This window comes from Orcinus orca, chromosome 12, assembly GCF_937001465.1.
Source record: "Orcinus orca chromosome 12, mOrcOrc1.1, whole genome shotgun sequence".
Classification (NCBI taxonomy): domain Eukaryota; kingdom Metazoa; phylum Chordata; class Mammalia; order Artiodactyla; family Delphinidae; genus Orcinus; species Orcinus orca.
This window is the reverse complement of record NC_064570.1, coordinates 12,356,879-12,378,328: the sequence shown is the minus strand read 5'-3', so window position 1 is coordinate 12,378,328 and position 21,450 is coordinate 12,356,879. Positions and strand designations below refer to the sequence as shown.

At 40.9% G+C, this 21,450-nt stretch overlaps 1 protein-coding gene across 10 annotated transcripts in view; it reads right to left on the bottom strand.

Annotated features, from left to right (window-relative positions):
* IPCEF1 (interaction protein for cytohesin exchange factors 1) overlaps positions 1–20,680 on the bottom strand; it is a 183,154-nt gene extending 162,474 nt beyond the window's left edge. For 3 of the 10 annotated variants that reach the window (XM_033404499.2, XM_033404489.2, XM_033404524.2), the window contains exons 1-2: positions 19,999–20,671; positions 12,647–12,771 (exon numbers count right to left, since the gene is read on the bottom strand). The gene's annotated coding sequence lies outside the window, so the exon portion shown is untranslated. Of the gene's footprint in view, positions 1–12,646; positions 12,772–19,998 lie in introns of all 10 variants that reach the window. The other 7 variants (XM_049695183.1, XM_033404543.2, XM_033404511.2 and 4 more) reach the window with 5 other exon arrangements.
* Positions 20,681–21,450: the final 770 nt, after the last annotated feature.

Below are 21,450 nucleotides of genomic sequence, written 5' to 3'. Positions count from 1 at the left end.
CTTCTTCTTGGATTGATCCCCCTTGATCATTAGGTAGTGTCCTTCTTTGTCTCTTGTAATAGTTTTTTTTTTAAGTCTATTTTGTGTGATATGAGAATTGCTACTCCAGCTTTATTTTGATTTCCATTTGCATGGAATATCTTTTTCCATTCCCTCAGTTTCAGTTTGTATGTGTCTCTAGGTCTGAAGTGGGTCTCTTGTAGACAGCATATATATGGGTCTTGTTTTTGTATCCATCCAGCCAGTCTATATCTTTTGGTTGGAGCATTTAATCCATTTACATTTAAGGTAAGTGTCGCTATGTATGTTCCGATTACTATTTTCTTAATTGTTTTGGGTTTGTTATTGTAGGTCTTTTCCTTCTCCTGTGTTTCCTGCCTAGAGAAGTTCCTTTAGCATTTGTTGCAGAGCTGGTTTGGTGGTGCTGAATTCTCTTAACTTTTGCTTGTCTGTAAAGGTTTAAATTTCTCTGTCAAATCTGAATGAGATCCTTACTGCTTAGAGTAATCTTGGTTGTAGGTTTTTCCCTTTCATCACTTTAAATATGTCCTGCCAGTCCCTTCTGGCTTGCAGAGTTTCTGCTGAAAGATCAGCTGTTAACCGTATGGGGTTTCCCTTGTATGTTATTTGTTGCTTTTCCCTTGCTGCTTTTAATATTTTTTATTTGAATTTACTCTTTGATAGCTTGATTAATATGTGTCTTGGCGTGTTTCTCCTTGGATTTACCCTGTATGCGACTCTCTGTGCTTCCTGGACTTGATTGACTGTTTCCTTTCCCATTTTAGTGAAGTTTTCAACTATAATCTCTTCAAATATTTTCTCAGACCCTTTCTTTTTCTCTTCCTTTCTTGGACTCCTATAATTCGAATGTTGGTGCATTTAATATTGTCCCAGAGTTCTCTGAGACTGTCCTTAATTCTTTTCATTCTTTCTTCTTATTCTGTTCTGCAGCAGTTATTTCCACTATTTTATCTTCCAGGTCACTTATCAATACCTCTGCCTCAGTTATTCTGCTATTGATTCCTTCCAGAGTATTTTTAATTTCATTTTTTATGTTGTTCACTGTGGTTTCTTTGCTCTTTAGTTCTTCTAGGTCCTTGTTAAATGTTTTTTGTATCTTCTCCATTCTATTTCCAAGATTTTGGATCATCTTTACTATCATTAATCTGAATTCTTTTTCAGGTAGACTGCCTATTTCCTCTTCATTTGTTTGTTCTGGTGGATTTTTACCTTTCTCCTTCATATGCTGTGTATTTTTCTTTCTCTGTTTTCTCATTTTGTTTATCTTACTGTTTTGGGGGGTCTCCTTTTCACTGGCTGCAGATTCATAGTTCCCATTATTTTTGGTATCTGCCCACAGTGGGTGAGGTTGGTTCAGTGGCTTGTGTCAGCTTCCTGGTGGAGGGGACTGGTGCCTGTGTTCTGGTGGGTGGGGCTGGATCTTGTCCTTTTGGTGGGCAGTGCCGCATCCGGTGGTGTGTTTTGGAGTGTCAGTGAACTTAGTATGATGTTAGGCAGCCTCTCTGCTAATGGGTGGGTTTGTGTTCCTGTCTTGCTAGTTGCTTGGCATGGGGAGTCCAGCACTGCAGCTTGCTGGCCGTTGGGTGGAGCTGGGTCTTGGTGTTGAGACGAAGATCTCTGGGAGATCTCTTGCTGATTGATATTATGTGGGGCCAGGTTTCTGGTGGTCCAATTTCCTGGACTCAGCCCTCCCACTTCAAAGGCTCAGGCCCAACACCTGGTCAGAGCACAAAGACCCTGCCCACCACACAGCTGAGAAGAAAAGGAAGAGAGAAAAAACAGACAGAACCCTAGGACAAACGGTAAAAGCAAACCTATACAGACAAAATCTCACAAAGAAGCATATATACACACACTCACAAAAAGAGAAAAAGAAAAAAAATATATATATATATATATAAAAGGAAGATAGCAACCAAGCCAATAAGCAAATCCACCAATGACAATATGCACTAAATACTATACTAAGATAAAAACGAAACCAGAAACATATTAGACACAGAAGGCAAACCCCAAGTCTACTGTTGCTCCCAAAGTCCACCACCTCAATTTTGGGAACATTCGTTATCTATTCGGGTATCCTTCAGATGCAGGGTTTATCAAGTTGATTGTGGGGATTTAATCTGCTGCTCTTGAGGCTGCACAGAGAAATTTCCCTTTCTCTTCTTTGTTCGCACAGCCCCTGGGGTTCAGCTTTAGTTTTGGCCCCGTCTCTGCCTGTAGGTTGCCCTCAGGTGTCTGTTCCCTGCCCAGACAGGAGGGGGTTAAAGCAGCGGCTGATTAGGGCTCTCTTGCTCACTCAGGCCAGAGGAGGGAGGGGTACAGTTATCATAATTGGAATGCGAGGTGCGCCTGCGGCAGCAGAGGCCAACATGACAGGCCAGCACGCCTGAGGCGTGCCATGTGTTCTCCCAGGGAAGCTGTCCCTGGATCTCAGAACCCTGGCAGTGGCGGGCTGCACAGGCTCAGGGAGGGGAGGTGTGGAGAGTGACCTGTGCTTGCACACAGGCTTCTTGGTGGCAACAGCAGCAGCCTTAGCGTTTCATGCCCATCTCTGGGGTCCAAGATGATAGCCGTGGTTTGCACCCATCTCTGGAGCTCACTTAGGTGGTGTTCTGCCTTCTGTGGGCACACATGGAAGGAATACTCTCTCCTTGCGCACCCCGAAGAAAAGGTATCTTGCCTCTCCGGCAGGTCCAGACATTTTCCTGGACTCTGTCCCAGCTAGCTGTGGTGCACTAGCCCCCTTCAGTCTGTCTTCATGCAGCCAACCCCTGTCCTCTCCCTGGGGTCTGACCTCCGAAGCCCGAGCCTCAGCTCCCAGCCCCGCCCGCCCCGGCGGGTGAGCAGACAAGCCTCTTGGGCTGGTGAGTGCTGGTCGGCACCAGTCCTCTGTGCGGGAATCTCTCCGCTTTGCCCTCTGCACACCTGTTGCTGTGCTCTCCTCCGTGGCTCCGAAGCTTCCCCTCCACCCACCAACCCCGTCTCCACCAGTGAAGGGGCTTCCTAGTGTGTGGAAACTTTTCCTCCTTCGCAGCTCCCTCCCAGAAGTACGGGTCTCATCCCTATTCTTTTGTCCTTGTTTTTTCTTTTTTCTTTTGCCCTACCCAGGTACATGGGGAGTTTCTTGCCTTTTGGGAAGTCTGAGATCTTCTACCAATGTTCAGTAGGTGTTCTGTAGGAGTTGTTCCACATGTAGATGTATCTTTGATGTATTTATGAGGAGGAAGGTGATCTCCACGTCTTACTCCTCTGCCATCTTCAAGGTCCTATACTTTTATATGTTGGGAATTTTCCATAATAAAAAAGTTAATTTTTTTTTAATGAATGTTACATACCCTGAAATTTAGCAATGTGGCATTGTCAACTAACTAGCTGTGTAGAAAACATCTAAAAAGATATGTTTCACTAAATTAACTTGAAGGTAAATTAAAAGTTTGAATATATAAAATAAAATAACCAATCTGTTAGAAGTATATATAGGAGAATTTATTTCTTTTTGGAGATAAGAAAGCTTTTCTAAACAATACTCAAAACCCAAATTCCAAAAAGATTAGTGAATGTGATGACATAAAAGTTTTTTTCTGCACAGAAAAAAATACCAACAAAGTCAAAAGACAAATGATCAACTGGGAAAAATATTTCAACACATATGACAATGAGCTCATTTTCTTAATATAAAAAGACCTCTTACAAATCAGTTATAAAAGACCATTAAACCAATAGAAAAATTGACAAAGAACTTAGAGGCAGTTCATAGAAAACAAACACTAATGGTTTGTAACATATGAAAAGACAGTCAACCTCAATCATAAAGAAATGAAAAGTAAAATGTCAATGTTATATGACTATTCATTTATTGGAACGCATTTCTTAAAATATATGTCATTAAGAATATTTAAATGAAAAAAATCAAGATGTAGAACAATCTATATGGTACGCCTCTACCTGTGTAAAAATAACTGTGTACATATCTACATGCATATCTATATATACGCATATATGCATTATGCTTCAATACACATAGAACATCCTAGAAGAACACTGTATAAGCTGGTTACAGTGGTTGCTTCTATAGTGGGAGCCTGGAAGTCTTGAGTGGTAAACACCACTCTCCATCCTGTGTGCTTCTTATAACATTTAAATTTTTAAATGTATGTCTGCCTTACCTTTTCAATGAAAAATAACTAGTTGATAAAAAAAACTAAGTTAATGTGTTCAACAAGCATTTCTTTGTGCAAATCACTGTTGAAGTACTGAGAATACAGGTGATGGAAAACCAACATAATTTTCTGTCTCCAGCTCTACATTGCTCCTGGGGGAAGAATAATAAAAGTCTCTAATGAATTGTGTTCAGTATAGTAATTTTTTGACTGCAACTGTACAAATGTTTTCTTTGGATATGTGTCCTTTTTAATGTAAGTGAATATATTGAGTCTTACCTACAATAGTAACTATAGAAACGCATTCTTTGGAACTGACACAATTGTCTTCATCATAATTTGGATAGGCTTTGTCAAGTTAGAAGAAGCAAGAAGAGATTTATCGTTCATGACTCCATGTGTATCCATACCACTTAAAAACCTCATTGTCCTTGCAACACAGCATTTCTAATCTCTGCCTTCATTTTATGGTTTATCTATGGAGAGTTTAGAAGCCTCTCACTCCCTTACTACTTAATTCATTATTTTAGAATTCAAATCTCAGTTATGTCCTGAAGATTCAGGACAAAAACAATCCCAAAGACTTTTACTGTCACCCATACACATAAAATTCCCGTCCGTGTCCTAAGTTCTCATTTCCATTGCATCTCTACATCTTTTTCTCTGGATATAGAACAACTATGCCAACAAATGTAAAATTACAGCTGTTAAGACTTTGTTTCATCTATTAAAAAAATTTATATTTTGGTTAAAGGATGGGGTAAGCTAAAAAACAATATTCTAAAGTATAGTGGATGAACACAAGACTTTCTCAGTGCTCCGTCATAAAGGGATTTCTTGGCCAATAAATTGGAAAAAGATGCTTATTAAGTTTCCCCACAATTCAAAATTTTCCCCATACTGCAGACTGACAACTATGTTAGCATATTAGCCCCCTAAAAGAATCCTTCAATGAAGAAGTTTGCTTAACTTTGAGCCTCTGTTTTTTTCTCCCTTCTCTGTGCTAATTAAGAGATCTCTTGACATCAGAGGAAATTTTCATCTAACCTCAAATCAGGACTAGTCTCAGTTTTGAATCTTTGCTTTTCTCTCAGCAAACTCCACCAGAGTACTTCCTGGTCCTACTCTGAAATCCATGCTGTCAAATTTCTTATTAGCTCACAGCTAACCTGAATCTTCCATCTGTAAGAAATACAGCACAGCACACCTCTGTCACAAGCAGCGCACTCTTGGTCCCCTGGCAAGAAGAAAGTGAAAAGACTAAATATGTGTGGGCTTAGAACAAATGAAATTCAATATTACCTACCAAATGGCTTCCTCATGAGGATAATCCTCTCTGAGAGAACACAGCAATAACCAATAACAACAAATGCAAAATCCATTTTTTTTAAGTATAGAACAAAAGAGATCCAGTTTAAGCCACTCCCCCGAAACAAAATGTGATGGGAAACAACCTTCTTGTTAACAGAAAACCAACAGAACTTCTTTTTTTTTTTGGTTGCGTGGACTCTCTAGTTGTAGCACATGGGAGTAGTTGCCCCATGGCATGTGGGATCTTAGTTCCCCGACTAGGGTTCGAACCCACATCCCCTGCACTGGAAGGCAGATTCTTAACCACTGGACCACCAGGGAAGTCCCAGGACTTCTAAAATTATAGCCTCTCTTTCAACTAACACTCTGCCCAAGAAAGTTTTATTGGATGAAATGTTAAAACCAATCCAAGAATTTTCTCTTACAGTGTCTCTCCCAAGTATGTTCAGACATGAAACCGGGCCTTCCTAAGTTCTGATTAGCTCTTGACTTTTATCAGTACACCTTGCTTCCAAAGCTTCCTGGGCCAAAATAGTCTATGAGTTAAGGGTGAACCTTAATAAAGGAATCATTTGTTTCCATTTTTTAAAGGTGCAGTTCCCACCAAGAAAACCCTGCTACAATTTCATTAATTCACATGTAGGACAAACACAACTGAGAAATCAGGGACCATGACATTTTCATCTTTATACCCCATGAGACATTTGACCTATTGATAACTTTTTATGAGGAAAATTCACCTTCTGGTGAAAGCCTGTGAGTGACAAATACTTATCTGACAATCTAAGCTTAATATACCAAGAAGCTAAAACTCGTCAGTTTGTTTTACTGTGCGTTTAAAAACGTTTTGATTAAAAAAAAAAATCTTGCAAACTTTGAAGAGCTTCTTTCCTTCGGCAAATGGAACTGGAGACTCAAGTATTTTGTGTCCAGTTCTGCTTGAATTTCCACGTCCTCTATGCCAACTGGGTACCCTCCCTCCCCCAGCCCCATCTGTGCAGATTTCTAAATCACTGGAGAAACCACCAGGCAGAAAGTCAGCACAAATGCCTTCCAAGCCCAAGGAAGTTTTCATTTAATGAGAGAGGCTCAGGAGGGAAAGGGAGACTGGGTAGGGGCTCTGTTTAAAATAAGCACATCACAAGGTAAAGAAAAATTATCAGTAAAGATACGTGTAATCAGGAGGTTCCCCAAAGACCTTACAAGTATCTCGATGCTCAGCTGATCTTAAAGCAGGTCTGGTGGGGACCCTGGAGGGGATCGTGGTTGGAGAGACTTGAAAGAAATTTCATCTAATGGAAAAGCCAGCATTAGCTCCTGCCTTGTGGAAATACAGGCTTGTCTCTTATCCAAAGCCCCCAAAGCTATGTCGACTTCATTTTCTGATGGTCTTTGGAGTGTTATTGAAACTGAAGTCATAGGTTGGATCCTCAAATAAGCCAACTTGTTTAGATGCTTCCTCAGTCACAGACTCAACCCTAGTGCCTTATACATGCAAAGCCTTGACAGAAATGATTATTAGGAGAGAGGAAGGATGAAATGAAGGAAATCTACCATCTTCACACACAAAGGACAATACTGCATTATATTGAAAGACATTTTAAATGAGAAAAGCTGAAAGAATCTTCAAAAATAAATGGTGCAGTCTTTGTTGTTGGGTAGTTGACATTTAGACTAGGCATTTATCAGCTCAGAGTTGTGGGACAGGTGAGCCAGGTGGTCTGGCAACCCAAATTAGCTCCCAGTCAGAAGGATCTGATTAGCTAATTCACGCAGTGGTGATAGTGACTCATAACAACTGAAAGACCTTTCCTTTCCAAGAACGTGTTCATTGTAACCCAGACTTAACAGTGGAGAGTCTAGGAGTCTAGGAAATCTGGGCAGTGAAGTGAGCATTACCTCTAAAAAGCGGTTCACGTTTGGGAAATCACAAAATCTCTTTGGACCTCAGTTCCTTATCCATAAACTGGTAAATGGAGAGTAAATGGAGTCCATAGTGCCTCTGAGCTAAAATAAGTTTGGTGCCTGATTCTATGCGGTAAGCACCGACATCAGGCATCCAACACAGGTGGGTAGAGGCGTCTACCCACCCAAGTATAAGGCTAAGAATACATGCCCGACGGGATGATCCAGGCTGGGACACCCTGAGGAGGAGAAGGTGATTACGCTTGAACTCAAACTTTACCTAGATGATAAATCAGTAGAGACAGCTCACTGATAAAGGTCAGGCAATAGAATGCTCCAGAGCGGGAAACCTCCTGTAGGAAACAGCAAACTGGAGTCGAGCCTCAGATCAGCCATTCATTAGTACTACAACCTCGGACAAGTCACTTCGCCATTCTGAGCCTCGGTTTCTTCCATGGGGGCGTTACTATCTGCCCTGCACACAGACAGCAAAAGTCAGTCTAAGGAAACGTGCACAAACGCACATTTTCGGGGGATTCTACAGTAGTCATAGCTCAGAGGCACCACACAACAGGCATTCAGGATTTAGAGGGAGGTCTCCTTCCCAAAGAATAAGACGAAAACAGACAAAGGCTGGAGAAAAGAAAACTTCTGAGTAAACAGCTTTCTATTTGCCCACTCCGAAAATATAGACACTGAAATGTCAATACATGAAACTTCTCTAGGCTCTCCAGGAGAACAGAAAGCAGGCTTTCAATGGAAATGACTGCATAATGGAAAGAATGCTAAACCCAAGTCTTTGTCATACTTACTCAAAGCCCCGGACCATGTAAGACATTCAAGAAAGAAAAAGAATCGGAGAATCTCTGCTTTACACCAGGGAACGGGACACATGCTGAGAGGGAAGGCCAAGGATAGGGCTCAGCGGAGGGATTAGTCCAACATGCCCAGGTAATTGTGAAGAAGAGGTACAGAAACCTGGGGGTAGAGGTAGAGAAAAGAGATTTGGCCACAACCAAGATTCCCTGGGGGCTACTGATTGGGGTGAACAGGTAGGGAAAAAGAAGACAACTTTTCTTCCCCGAATGACTAGGTCATCTAGGAAGAGAAGTATTAGACAGCAAAGCTACCTTGACCCTGGAACAAGTAAACAATATCAATGCAAGTGTGATTGGATAAAGCAAAATTAACCCTTAAATGAGGGAGTAAGAGAGCTTATGATTTTCTAAAATTATACCCAAGTTCCTTTGTTTTGCTCAACTCGCCAAGAAACGCTCCAAGAACTCTCTCTATACTCAGGAGAGTATAAGGAGAACAACCAGAGAATATTGGGCAATAGTTCAATTCTAAACATATGTGAGTTGCAACAACGCCAGTGCATATGAGCAAAAAACCCTGCTAGTAAGAGGAAACTGAGTGGGGAACCAGAGTTGGATCAAGAATGGAAAGATGGGGGTTTCAAATAATATTGTGGAATAATAGTTGAAGAGAATTGAGATCAGAGAACTTCCCGAGAACCTCCACAGATAACAAGACAGGGAACCAAGACGTAAATCAAATAAGATGCTATAGTTGAATGGCTTAAGGAGAAATTTGAGAGATGGAGTATATGCCCTTAAGGCAGACAAGGTCTACGTGAGTCTTGAAGTCTACAGATGCTGAATCCAGGAGGATGAGAGCTGAGAAAGGCCCTAGATTTGACCATAATAACAGTGTGAATAGAGTATAATGAACAAAACTAGGCAGGCAATTTGCCAGATTAGGTCAGTTCAGGAGCCTCTTCTAGAGTGTGTGAATTCTCCAACCTCTCTGTTTTTTCTTCTCTGACTTGCTACACATCTTTTGGGTTTTGCTTTGTGTCCACCAGAAGGTTCAATGCACAAGGAAGATGACATTAATTGTTAAAATCTATTAAATATTTAATAAAGGAATGACACAAGCACAAATGTTGAAATATACCTTTATGGACTGTATGGATTCATTCATGCTTTATCTGATTCTCATGGTTATAACTCATTATGAGTTAATTATACAATATTTATCCTTAATAATTTATAATAGCTCTATGACTTGATTTAAAAATGTGATGCATAAGCCTAGAACTGCTGCCCAAGATCTAACTACTACCCAGTTGGATTGATGATAATATTTTTTCATAACTATTTCAGCTATTTGTTGAGAAGTGTGTCATATGCTTCTAGGGATACAAAGGGAAAATAAGTGAAATAAGGAGAAAAGAAGAAATTTCCTTTTCCTCTCATTCAATTAGTGGGAAGAGCATATTAAAAGACTTGACATGATGCATTGCCCACAATACTCAAGAAAGTGCCGTTTTATTAGAAAAAATACAAATGTATGAAAACCCATCCTTATCATCAAACTTTCTCCAAAGCACTCCATTTCCCCATCAACCACTTTCCTCCTCATCTTCTCATTTCCCCTCATTTCTCCACGTCTCCAGAGGGGAATTATCAATGCCATCAACCTATCAACCCTCTGACTTCCCCTTTGCTCTTGCTACGTTTGACCCAACGATATACTCCCTCTGTCTTCAAAACACTCAACTTTGGCTTGGGGTATGTTATAACTACTTTGTTGTCCTTTTGTGTTCTTCTTCTGTCTGTATTTCTAGTCAATCCCCATCACAAGTGACACCTACAGCATGTGTATACACATCATCTCGTGCAAGACCCCAAAAACTCTTTGAGGCATGTAGCCCTATGATGCTACCCATTTCACAAATGGAGAAACTGAGACATGAAAAAGTAACAACCCAAAGTTCACCGACATAGCAACTGGCAGAACAAAGCATGTGACTTGTGGTCCAAGATTCTTCCCATTGTGTAGCTGCCTGATATACAGCGGCATGAGCGCCATCTTGTCTTGGCTCCAGCGGAAAAGCTCTGTATTTTTTCCCCCTGATTCCGTGGTCATCTCTCTTCTTTCCATCCGCCTGAAACTTACCCTTCCTTTCATATCCTGCTCAACTTCTTCCTCCACTATTAAATTCTCCTGGTTCATTCACCTTTTACAGTACTAACTCTCTACACTGTTCATTATGACACTCATGTATCGCTTTCGTCTTTTCATTTAATGTCTCATGTGTTAGTTTTGTTGCCCCAGTAAATTAGTAAGATATTCTAGGGACTAACTTTTAAAAAATATTTTGTTTATATTTTCCACAATGCCTAATACAGAGAAAATTCTCAACAAATTTTTGGTGAATTTCTCAGGGACCATAAGAGAATTTCTATGTTTAAGAAATAATTTTTCAATAACATTTGTGGCCAAGCAACTCAAAAATTCACATGATTGATGATGCTCACAGACTTAAAAACACATGGAGACTAGGGTACTACACCAGTCTTCAGGACCACCAGACACCACAACAAGATTGCAAAAAGACAAGTCAGCTGAGGAAAACCCTCTTTCCAAAAGACAGCCGCTGCCACCTGCTATGACACCCCAAAACTTGCCTATTCAGATTCATGCTGGGGTCTTCCCTCTACTGCATTTTGCTCTTCTGTTATTTTCTGTTTTGTTTTATATGACAATTAGCCACTTTTTGGATTAAAACGTGTTAAACTTGCCACTTCTTTGCAGTATTTGCAAATTCTCAATATCTGAACTTTTCTATGGTCAGTTATCATGAAGAAAAACCTCTTCACTTATCCATCATGACCCATTCAAAAAGTTTGGTAACTGCACTCCTATTTGGTAAATTATTATATCTAAAATATGTAATGTGATAGGAATATGATTTTAATATGTCAGAGTACAGTTATATCTCATTTTTGTCAAATACACTCATATATAAAGAAAAAAAGACAAAATATTGAAGGTTTTGCACCAAAATATTAGCTATGATTAGTTCAATATGGTAGGATCATGGGAAATATTTATCTTGTTTGTGTGCATTTTTGGCAATAAACATACATTACATGCGTGCTACAGAAAAAAAATTATTTTAAAAACTTAAGAAGTAAATAGCAAGATAGTTGATAACATAAATTTAGTACGAGGTTGAATGCAAAGTACTTGCCTGAAGAGCTCCTTCTTTCCTCTCCTTTTATCTAATTTGCTATTTACTAATCTTTTCTTTTTCTGAAGAAATTTTCCTGGTCTTATAATAAATAGAAATCATGAATGGAAACTATTCAAACACATCTTCTCAAAATCCTGCCTTCCTAACTTTTAATATCCATTTTTCTTCCCCTTTTCATTCTGAATTCTTAGAAACAAATGTCCTGTCTCTGTGTCCCAAGCGTCCTCAGCTGTGATCTGGAAATGTCTTTAGGAAGGAGATTTTCCTTACGGCTCAGGCAAATCTGTGACAAGCGCTCTTAGCATTATATTCTTCACCCAAACGCATTTCCTCTGGCCCAAATGGGGTCAGATTACATACATTCCCAGCCTGGGGAATGAATGGAAAGGTGAACAAGCACAAAGCAGCCTTATCTAAAAATAAGAAATCAGGTGGCATCCTTTTCCCTCTGCCCTCAAAGCGGCCATATGTTACTGGACTCTCAGGTCCAGCAGACCCAGTTCAACTTCTGACTCCAGAAGCAAATTGTTGAGGTTGGGATCCTGACTATACCACTTACTGTGTGACCTTGAGCCAGGTTCTTAACCTCTCTGAGCCTGTTTCTTCATCAGGAAAAGGGAAGCTAGTTAATAACAGCGCTTCCTAGAGTCATCTGGTTAAGAAAATTAGACAATGAATATACAGCCTTTAACCCCTTCCCTGGCAGACAGCAAGTGGACAGTACACGTTAACTCTTAGCAATAACAGTAGCACCGACTACACAAGACATACAGCCGCTGGGCACATGGAAACAAATGCAGCCTGTTTGAGAAACTACAATCGTAAACAAGGAGCCCTCTTGAATGCTGTTTTCTGCCTTCATTCAAAGGCTTGCCTCAGTGGTGCTCACTGCCCAGAAAGTTCCAAGCAATACAGAGAACACCTCACTAGCCAGGGGCCTCCATCCACTGGCAAAAGGTGCACGTCCTTGGTAAGAAACATGAGGCTGTGGGGGGCAGGCAGCAATGCTCAGTGTCTGAACTCAGTTCAGGATTGAGAGGAGAATCTTGCTAATTTGCTCCCAGTGCAGAGCTCACAAAGTATTTAATGCAAAGTGGAAATGACCCTGAGTCTAGGACTCTGCTGTTACCGGGAACACCAAAGTGAAAAGCAAAGTCACTTCGGAAGAAATAGCCAAACCTATCACGCTCTGGTCACTTACTCTGCTTTGATGAATGCTCTGGGGTCTCTCATCTCGCGCTGGCTTCTCGGCCCAGGAGAGCTAGGGGTCTGGCGTTCCTCTCAAGGCAACTGATTTGTACATCACTTTGGAATGTTGATGAGCGTCTACAAAATAAAACAATTGCGCTCTAGTGCCTACCTCAAACCTTGCTCGACAATTCCCTCTAAGTCCCTGTTACCTACGCAAAACGGCTCCAGCTGATTAATCAAGTTGAAAATTCAAGTGCAGGAGAGCTTGGTAGCTTCCAGGGTGAAATCCAGCTCTAGCTGGAAAACCCTGGACATATTTCACCAAGAGAGTTCAAGTTCAGAACCTTCTCTTTGACAGAATGGCTGTAACTGAATCTAACCAAGAAAAGGTAGTGTTAATTCACACGATTATAAGGGAACTTAAAAGGGATCTTGCCTGTTCTCTTACAATAAAACACATGGAAAACATGAGGTATCCAATAGGCATTTGGTGACTATTAAATGTTCAATAATGGGTATTCATCCTACTGTACGATTAATATTCACTCTCACGAGTGAGAACAATGAGAACAATTCTTTGCCTATTTGTCAGGATCGTAAGAGAGGTTGGGATTTATGGTTCAATAAGGAACCAGCAAATAAGGCCTTTAGCATAATTTGCTTCAGGCTTTTAACAGGTGGAAAGAACAAAGTTGTTATAACTGACCTGTACTTCAAGTGAATTAATAAAATGTTCCTGTTGCGACCATTAGTTTGCTAAACTAGCAGAATCTTCAACACGTTCAAGAAATTAATGAGACAACATGTGGTCATCAGACCAGAAAAAGAGTGCAAACTTCCCCCATATTGTGTTATACTCTGAGCTATCCAAACAGAATAATCATAAACAAGTAGCCTGAAAAGTATGGTTTTCACGTCTGCAGCCATTTTCTCAGTTTTTGAAAAGAATTAAAGGTTTCTTCCTTAAAATGTGACTTAGTATAAGTGCAGCCAAGTGTCTTCTGGCTGAGTCCTGACACCTCATAACGAATTATATCCTGTAGGAGTAGATAATGTTAAATTGAGACTCCCGGAAAGAATTTTGAGTCAGCTCCATTTCTTTCCTTTTTTCTGAGACGTCTTGTATTTTCCCATTTTAGACCAGTGTTTGGTATCAATATATAAATTTGCCTATAAATGGTTAAATGTTCTCGTCTTATGTGATATTAGAGGTTAGTACACAAGACTCCTAAGGAAGTATTTCCTTTCGTGAAAGTCAGGAAAATAAAGAAATTCTACCTTGTTCAAATGTCAAAGAATCTAACCAGTCACAACTTTCCATTGAGCATTTTGAAAGAAATTATATAAAATTAATAACAAGTCTAAAGAAAACTGAATATAAATCAAGTAAGGGGAGAAGCAAAAAGATATTTTTAGTTTTGAGTAGATTAAATGAATTAGCCGCTTACAATGATGTTTTCCTGCTAAAAGAATGTTGCTCTGCTAGGGATAATTATGGTAACAGGAATTAGAGTAATTTAAACTCGACTGAAAAGAGAAAGTAAGGGATTCTTATGTTGCAGAGAAGCACAGAATATGCTTGAAATCCTGGCTATTTACGCTGTCATTAAAATAGCCATGCAGGTACCAAACTAACTTTATGTAACAAAGGGATCAACAGTTACAGATGAAACCACTAAAATGACCCAACATCCATTAATTGGGGAGTTTCCATTTGCTATAGGTTTAGATTGGAGCCTTAGGTTTTATGTTTGGACCAAAGTGCTATCACATTACATCATTTTCCAATTCCAAATATTTGAACTTTTCTTTCACTATACAACTTGGAGAAGTAAATATCCTCCCAAACAGACACTACTGTTCCATATCTAGTAAATGACCACATCAGTATAATAGTCTGAAATCCCCAGCTAGGCTCAATTTATGAAAGAATGCCCTTTTATAGATTTCACCATAGCCTGATTTCCATTTTGTAAATGTGTTCCATTGTTTAGTGTCTGTGTTCATTCCCATTCAATGATGTAGTAAATCTACTGTCTGAGGCCCAATGCCACAGGTTAAAGTCAGAGAAATGAGTCATATTGGATTTGGTCCCTAGAAGTGCTTGCCAGCAATTAGATGAGTTTATTACTAGCGTTTACAATGGCTTTTATTCTTTAGTCCCTGTATTCGTTTCCTAGGGCTATAGTAACAAAAGACTGCAAGTTGAGTGGCTTAAAACAACAGACATGTACTCTCTCATAGCTCTGGAGACCAGAAATCTGAAATCAAGGTGTTGTCAGGGCCATGCCCCCTCTGAAACCCATAGGGGAGAATCCCTCCTTGACTTTTCCTAGGCGTCTGGAGGGCCGGCGATTCCTTGGTGGCCATTGACCTACAGCTGCATCACTCCAGTCTCTGTTCTCCACATCCCGTGGTCTTCTCCCTGGGTATCTCTGTCTTCACAGGGCTTTCTTCTTATAAGGACATCAGTCTCATTGGATCATTAATCTTAATTTAATCACATCCACAACACCTCCATTTCCAAATACGGTCACACTCTGAAGTACTGGTGGTTAGGACTTCAGCATACTTTTTCTTGGGGGAGGAGGCACAGTTTAACCCATAACACCCCCTACTACCTTTCACCTAATCCTCTTATGCCAGTAAAGCTCTTGTATGTCAACTGAGTCTCTACATGGTAAGAAAATAAAATCCGAGCCAAGACAGAAGGCCCCATTGGTTTATAACGTTTTTACTTTCTTCAAAGCATTTCCACTTAATTGCATTTGGTCCACACAACAAAACAGACTGGTTAGGTATTTTTATCTCAGCTTTTATGGATGAGAAAACTGAAGCACGGAGAAGTTAAAGGCCTTGCTTGATAGCAAATAACCTTTATATGCCACAGGCAGGGCACTTAGGCCTCCTAACCTCTCCATCTGTGCTGCTCCCGCTAATAAATAGAGCCTAATGTGTAGCATTACCACTAAGGGTGCAGTGACGCTCAAGAAAGGCACTGGATGCTTTCAAATTAAACAGGATGCTGTTATAAAAGGGCAACAGGAGGGACCCTTGTGAAGGGAGAATGTTATATATCTTGACTAAGGTTGTGGACTAACCAGGGATGGCTCTGAAAGTCATGGAACCCCCCTGGCTCTCCAGACCCCTTTGGTTCCTGCTGATTCCTTACATAATACTTTAGGGCTGCCTAAGAAGCAGCTACATTGACAACCACATATGTGCAGTCATGTCAGGGCACAGGTAGCTCCCTGAAAAGAAAAGAAAAATTCCTTTCCAAACTCTTCAACCAAGAAATGGAAAGGAATGTCCCTTAAGGAGATTTCAAAGTAGAGCATGAATCTGTTCATACTCCCCCTTGGTCTCCCAATTCTTGGCCTCAGAGAACTATCCTGTATAAGAAAATCTTTAATGCAAATGAAATCAATGTAGTGTCATGTACGATGGTAGTTAGGCCACAGGCTCAGAGACACACAAAGATCTGGGTTTGAATCCTATCTCTGCCCCTGCCTAGCGGAGTGGTGTTAGGGTACTTTACCTCTCGAAACTTCAGCTTTGTGGAGATAACAGTAGTGCTATTTCCCAGGATTGTTTTGAAAAGTGATTGCTTTGACAAGTGTTCGTGTAAAAATGAAAGTGTTGATTACAGTGCCCTGAATATGGCAAGTGGTCAATAATATCATTGGTTTGTATTCAATGCTCCACACATGAGCAAATGCTATGGACCAACTGTTCCAAAGTCTACCATGCTGCTGCCTCTAGTTCAATTCATATTCCATACTGGGCTTTCTGGCTTTTACAGCTGGTCATTAGGTCCATTGTCTGTTTGATTAATTCTTTCATCTCTAATCTAAATTTCAGTTCTCACTGAAGATCTGGTCATTTTTTAGTCAGAATTTTTTTAAGAGTTCATCCACACTCTAGTCATTTTGGGGTGAGTTTAAACTGGCTAACTGTTCACCTTTCAAGTCCTTCTATTTCAACACCCGTGTCAGTTTAGGAAATCTGTCTTTTGCTCACCTTTGTTCACTTTTTTGCCTCTCTGTCTGCCGATTATCTCTCACTCGATCATTTCTAAGTCAAGGACAGGAGATTTATTCCAATACCTATAAGCCAAAATACTGGATTTCGGTTAAGTCTCTGATAAGGGCCTCCTCCACAGTGACAGGCCAGCACTGGGAGGTGGGATGGCCGAGATCCTAACAAGAAATATTTCTTACTGCACAAAAACATTTTTCTGATCTCTCCCCAGGTACACCAAGATGAAAAACACAAGTCAACATTCCCTTAAAAACTAATTACTCTTATGGTGGCAAATCTAAACTTAATTTAGAACTATCAAATTGACGTTGAACTTGCTAGAAAAGCACCCAATACAGGTTTAGAGGCAGTTGTAAATCATATAGACAAAATTGCCCTTTTTCATGCCATTCTAGGAACTAAGTAGACCAGTCAGTCCCAGAGAGGACCTTTTTCACTGTTCTCACTTTAGAACTGTCACACGATTCTGCACCAGTCTTAATCTCAAAGGAGACCCCCCTATGAAAATTAAATAACATACATTGTGTTATTTCATCCATTGCAATGAACCACAAACTTCAGCACACTGTAACTAAAAAACTACTTTTGTTTCACTTTTGGTGGAAGGTTAAGAGTTAAAATTTTGCTGATTTATTTTAATTCAACATTTATTTTGTTTTCAGATTTTTAAGGTAGTCTCGATATGCTCCACTAACGAAACTTTTGAAAAAAAATAGAAAAGCACAAAGACAAATATAACTATCAGCTATAAACCAACTTAATTGTATGTTCACGTTTTAACATATTTACCTCAATCTTGCTTCTCTGCAGTGTTTTTACATAGCTGAGTTATGTTTCTCCTTTTTTTTAACTTAGCCTTAATATATGACATAAACATCATTTTATTGATAGTATTTTTATATAGATATACCACCATGTGCTTAACCATCTTGATAACTAGGTATATAACATTTATTTTTAATAAATAATTCTTTAAAAGAATCATGCTCAATTTATGAAATTTAGAAAACAGCAAAAAACATGAAGAAAAGATAAATTGGTGGTTAAATCTGTAAGTGTGGCTATAGCGATTTAAAAACTGAAGAAAATATATTGGTAACTGCCATTTGGTGAAGATCCACGAGGTGGCAGGCACCGTGCAACCGTATTTCTAATCCTTATCGAAAAACACAAAAAGGTCAGTTTATTATAGTCACCATTTTGCAGGTTCAGAGGTCATAGAGCTAGTAAGTGGTGCATACGGATTTTGAACAGCTGTGTCTAATCCCAAAACTATTTTTCCCGACTATGTCACACTGCCCGCCCATCATCACCTCCACTTCACCACTTCTTCCACCACTACCGCCACCTCGACCACCACTTGTATCACCACCACTTCCAATCCCATTCTATCACTACCTCTCCCACCTCCTCTGCCATCACCTCCACCCCCACCATCTCCACCACCATCTCCATCACCACCACTATCACCTCCATAGTCCCCTCCACCACCAACTCCACCTCCACCTCCACCATCACCTCAATCACCACCTCCAGTATCTCCATCATCACCTCCATCACCACCATCACCTCCACAGTCCCCCCGTCCACCACCAACTCCACCTCCACCTCCGCCACCACCTCTATCACCACCTGCAGTATCTCCATCACCTCCATCACTACCACTATCACCTCCACAGTCCCCTCCACCACCAACTCCACCTCCACCTCCGCCATCACCTCTATCGCCACCCCCAGTATCTCCATCATCACCTGCACCCCTGCCCCCAGTATCTCCACCACCACCTCCATCACCACCACTCTACCGCTCCTCCACCTCCACCTTCACCACCATATTGCCACCTTTAAGGCTTCTTATCATCTCCTTTCTACATATGCTTTCTTCTCTTCCCACCTTCATATTCTCCTCCTCTCCTGCTTCACTCTGACCTTTTCCAACCTGCAGTTCCTTATGTGCCTGGGTAATGGAAACAGGGCAAAGCCTACCCTACCACACTCATTTTATGAACAATCCCAATCAGTCATTCAGTCATTCAACAAACATTGACTGAGAGAATTTTATGGGTCAGGCACTGTCCGGAGCACTGAAGAGTCCAGTAATTGTCCCATTTGTAGGATTTTCTTCAACACCAAAGAGCTTATTTTTAAGGATTTTTCTGCACTCTCACACACCATTTACCCTATTAAACCTGCTTGCAAAGTTATCAGCCTGTGCTTGGGTTCCCAGCTCACATCGCCTGGCCTCCATGCCGGATGGAAAGCAGAAGTGAGCTGCTTAAGAAGGATATGAGAGTAAAAAGGAAAGTCTCAGGCAACAGTCATGAAGTAATTTCTTATCTCTTATTGCCACAGCAAGCTACCGCGGGAAAGAACTTCCTATTTCCGTACTCAGATGATGTGTATTTGCTTAATGCAGCTTACCTGCAAGAGTTCACACATGGACCCTCTCCAGAAAAGACACTTGATATATAAAGAGAGGAAAGGGACGTTTAAAAAATAAAGAATGAGAACACCATGAAATACACAAACTGAAGTCCTTTTTCTTCTCACTTGCATGATGTGATCAGAAAGAAACCTGTGTTCTTTCTGTTTCCATTTCCACATAAAATTTTAATTAGCTGGAGAGGAATCAGACTCTTGTGTATGACTATACAATGCCTAGGACAGTACTAAGAACACACAGGCCCCTACAGGCTAATAAATTCCACTACCATAGTCAAAGATGCCTTGGTGGGTTATAACCCTGTCTCTTACAGTTAAATTTCCTTCACACATACACAAGCAAAGAAAACCAAATGCTTCAGATGCCCTGGGTAAAAACCTCTGAACCAACATCATCTAAGTTCTCATTTTCACACAGAGATATCCTGTCAAGCCTGTGATTTTATCTAAAAGTAAGATCCCCTCCAGCTGCCTGCATACAAAGGGGGATTCTCCACAAAGAACACACCTTCTCAAAAGAGGGTGGCCACAGAGTGTTTCCCCAAATGAACTCCTCAGGACCCACACACATGCTGAATTGTGCTTTTCTAAATCAAAGCCACGGTCTGAGGTCCCAGCAGCTATCAATACAACATCCATTTAAGAAACAGAGGAAAGCAGAGTGAGTACACAGCTCTCTCCTTCAAAGCTAAAGAGTGTCTTTAGCACTGGACTTGACAGCAGCAAGTTTATGAAGAGCTGAGCAAACGGTACATCCCAAGAGTCACATCTTAGTTACAACTCACTATGGTAAAGAGAGCACTAGGGTATCCACTGCTTTACCATCTTGAGATGCCAAGCAACGACTTCATATATCAGCCAAGGAGTGGTTTTACTTACATGCAATAAAAAGAGAGTAAATCCAAGCACTGGCTCTTTATCCCTGAATTCAGAAAATTCATAATACTCTGAGGCCAAGGTTGAGGATTCCACTGTAAGCGGCCACAGCTCAGGCGGCTCTGGCTACACAGGATGATCATTAGAGGCTGACCAGAGGGTAAGGCTCTTTCGAAAGAAGAGGAAGTGTCATCTCTACTTCCCCAATGTCATTGTTCTTCCTTCTTGTCATTTAATGAACCCTTCCTCAATTCTGAAACCCAGGACACGGTTCATGCAAATCAGTTGTGTCTCATCTGTCTGGCTCCGCTGATCATTAAACACTACTCGGTGTGTTCATTTCCAGGACACGTGTGTGAAACATTGCATGGTTTGGCTGTGCTGATTTGGAGGCAAAGATGTTTATCTGCAGGCATGGAGGGCGAGGTCATCTGCAGGCACGGAGTGCAAGGTCACCCGCAGAACTGTTCCGGGTGTGTTTAGTTGAAATGCCGCTTTTTTATCATCAGTCTTTTTTGGCTGAATGTTCTTTCACATTTCCCTTCTTTCTCCTCTCTTAACGGTTCATATTACTTATAAATAGAGGGCACAGATAAATTCATTAAAAAGTATCTTAGGGTAAGAACAAGGCATAGCCTGCCATTCTTTTGTAGCATACTGAACGGACTAACTTCAAAACTTTTCCTTCACACACTAGAAAAGGAAAATGACAGGGAAAAGTCAGATTTGAATGCATCACCCAGGGGGTTCACAGGGGGTTACCCTACAGGTTTATTTAAATAAAGTATATAAAATTCCAGTCCTCCCACTTCTCCTTTTCAATACCAGTTTCCTTTATACCTCGCTGGGGAAAGAACACAATCTCATTATATTTATTCTCCATTTTCAAAGAAAAGGAATCAAATCATTAGAAACAGGCTCATGACCATGCAGTTTCCCAAGATGTGGTCGCTAGATCGCTAGCACGTGTATTTAGTTATCTATCACTACGTAACAGAAGACCCCAGGACTTAGAGGCTGAAAACAACACACACCTATTACCTCTTAGTCTCTGAGTGTCAGGACTCCGGGCCCACGTTAGCTGGTTCTCCAGCTAAGGTCTCCCCCAAGGTTACTGCCAAGGTGCCAGCGGAGACTTTAATCATCTCAAGGCTCGGCTGGGAAAGGAAATTCCTCCAAGCTCACCCACGTAGTCCTTGGCAGGATTCAGTTTCTCAAGGGCTACGGGACCGAGGGCCTCAGTTCAATGCTGGCTGTTGCCTGGAAGCCACTCTCTGTTCCTCACCCCGTGGGTCTCCCCTCGGGCAGCTCACAACATGGCGTCTGGCCTCATCAGAGCAAATATGCGAGAGTGAAAGAGGATGGGAGCAAGGAGTCCAGCTCCTGGTTACACTCCCACGTGTCATCTTTCAGGCCTGACCATAGGTAATTGCGAGGGCTTTCCCTGGCAGGTCG